Here is a 3,389-nt window from a genome sequence, read left to right on the forward strand (position 1 = left end):
GAAGTCTAGCCTTCGCGATGCTAGAAATGTAATAATATACCAGATTAACTAGCCGCTACCAACTGTCTCACGGAAAGGAAATTAGCAAAGTTCAGGCAATGTCTTATTTGAGCGACCACAGGCTTCAGTGTTTTGCAGCGCTACGACCTTTAAAAAAGAGAACAACTCCCATTATCGCAATAACGTTGTTTATGACACGTGATATTGTGACAGAGTTATAAACAATACTGTGAGATATTACATTACTTATGCATAACATCACATTACAACAACTTCTCATTTAAATCAGCATAAATTTGGGTTAGTTCCAGACATAGCTTGCACAGATGTTTGTAGGCCATTACATTCATCGTGTTGCTTGGTGAAACACATTGTCTTGTGAAATTTTCCTGCTATGTAGTTACGAGATTTTAGGTTATCACATAGACCTATTAACTATAAGTATACATGTAGTTAATAAGTCTATCGTGATTTACATAGACCTATTAACTATAAGTATAGTTAATAGGTCTATGGTTATCGAGTACTGTGGAGTTATGAGACCATCACCACATGCTAAGCAGGTCTATCTGCTGTCGTTATATGTTTAGCTGGATTATATAAAATGTTGGCGTTCACTCATGTAATAGCTAACTTGCTTATATAAATCTGTGGTTGGGGTTTAGATTACGAAAAAGCTTTCACTTGGCTTAGTTGTGCATTAGGGTTCCGACCATTACAGGAAAAACAAAACTGCTCATTGATAAGTACTCACTGACGCCTAGATGTAAAATGCATTGCAGTTGAAGTAGACTCTTGCCTAAATATCTATGTAGCTGCATTAGTAAGTTACTAATAACAGTTATACCACATACTATCTGGTATAACTGTTATATCACATACTATGTGGCATAACTGGATTATGAAATTTTACTAATGCACAGTACGCAGTATACATGCAATGAGACTATGTTCTAATGCATAGTGAGCAGTATTGGTGCAGGGGCAGTATTGCCTACTGCCCAGTGAGCAGTGTTGAGTGCAGGAGGAGGGTTACTAGTGTGCACTTCGCAGTGCTAGATGCAGTAGGAACTTAGCCTTACATTGTACATATACGTATGCACAGCACATTTTCGTAAAAACTCATCATAGAATCAAGTATTGAATACACTTTGACACAAGCACAACACGATTGCGAGATGTAAATGCTGTTCGAATTTGAGTTTGAATGAACAAACAAATTGATCACGATTGAATGACAATATCAAGTTGAAATAAAAATCTATTATGGTTTTGAAATATAATGTTAATAAAAATACATTACCAAGACCCTAGTTTCATTGATCGAAATGGTGATAATGCCTGGCTCGCTATTTTGAGATGACATGGGAATTTGAGCACAAGTTGATGAGCTTGCTGAACACGGAATCTGACAATTTTGTAGAATGCGGCACAGATGTTTGGAAAGTCAGCAGTGTCAGCCGATCCACAGTATGAACTTCATACCGATGTGCTGTTGTGACAAACATGCAGTTTCAAGTTTGGAAGAATGCGCATTCGCAGTAGCATGAACTGTCGGGCTTCAGGTAACGCAGCATGGAAGTAAGTTTGCAGTATATCATGGTGGGCAGTTTGCAATAGGAATGCGGTAGCCATAGCCGTAGCTGTATACTGCTCCTTAAAAAATTGTAATGCACTGCGAAATTGCTGCAAACCCCCTTGCTATGACGCAATACAGTTCTGATGGACAACAACCCTGTTATGTATTAACCATTACAATTAGTTCAAAGACTCCAAGCAGCTCTTTTGAAAGCACCGCATTGTGTTTGGGGATTTGCTCACTTGTTGTATTGCGACCTGTAACAAGCTTTTTTATTTCGGTCTTGTAGTGAAACACTCTTGATGACACATCAAATGTGCTGTCATTTGTTCATATAATGCCAGTTCTCTTGGCTTCTCTGTGTTTACACAACTTTTAGTGCAGTTTCACCATTTTTAACACTTCTTTTTCCTTTTTTCATCATAATTTATGATTAGCCTCAATAATCTCTTACATCAAAAGGAAACCTGGATAAGCTGTTCTAATCCGCTCCTCAAAACCTCTTCATCATCCTTACTGTTGACCCTTGGATGACCCTTGAAACTTCACCTTGTTTACATATAGAAAGCTTGAAAATTTGTTCTGCTATATTCAATATTTAATTGACTTAGCATTTGTGAATTATCTTTGAGCCATGATAATCGTGTATTTAAAAGAAACAAACCCTTTACAATTGAGTCGAGTGATACAGTAGATCATTACTTCATGACGGTTGCAACACGCGATGCTTTGTGGTTACGATGCACCCCATAAGAAATTTAAACTAACATTACAATGTCTTTCCGTTTTACATTGCTTAGCATTGTATGAAACTTAACCAAGCGCCACTTAATTTTAAAGTCACGCCATTTTGGTCGTGTTTGGCCTTTATTTCTCTCATGAGTTTTATCATTTCTGTGAACTTTTTCCTTCATTAATGCTCCAAAACATAAGCTAGGTTCTTCTGATGGTATCGAAAAGATTGGTATGGTTCATCAAAGAAAATAAAGGCCACCATGAAAGTGGAATTAGAAATTATCAAGCGATCTAAAAATGGTGAAACTGCAACAAACATTGGCTAGTTGACTGGCCTTAGTCGTTCTACAATGGCTACTATCCTTATGGATCAAGAGCGCATAGTTGAACATGTAGAAGGATCTGCTTCAATGAAAGCAGCAGAGATAACCAAGCGGCGTAGCGGTTTAATCATTAAAATAAAAAATTGTTAGTGTTGAGGTTAGAGGATCAAAATCAACATGGTATACCAGTGATGTGTAGGTTCCTCCAATGTCTGTCTCACTTCTAATAAACTCTAACTCACCTGCACCAGTTACTTTAGCAACTTCTTCTCTCCAATAAACTTGCCTCTCTATCCCTAGAAACATCCCTTACAGTGCGCAAGCTAACCATATAGGAGTAAGGTAAGAAATGGTTCTTTTTTTTAATAATATATACTTCAATTGATGTGGTAAGGAGTTGTTTTCTTTCAGCTACCCTATTACTCTGCTATGTCATTTGATGCATTTTATTATAATACTATACAATACTTTACATTAAAGGGCGTATAGAGTACTTTAATTATGGTATTCCGACTTAAACTGAGATTCGACTTACTACGCAGTGTAAGAATGGATCAATGACGTACATGTTGATTGAGGACCACCAATGTATCATACAATGATCAGTCAGAGATGAGACTGTCAGCAGTGATGAAATTAATAATGCACAACCATTATGATGTGCAGACAAACATATTGTGATTAAGTAAACTTATTACGATTACATATTTCTATGTACATACATATTTAGAAATGATCTACACATGATAGTA

The sequence above is a fragment of the Watersipora subatra genome, chromosome 7 (genome assembly GCF_963576615.1).
Source record: "Watersipora subatra chromosome 7, tzWatSuba1.1, whole genome shotgun sequence".
NCBI lineage: Eukaryota > Metazoa > Bryozoa > Gymnolaemata > Cheilostomatida > Watersiporidae > Watersipora > Watersipora subatra.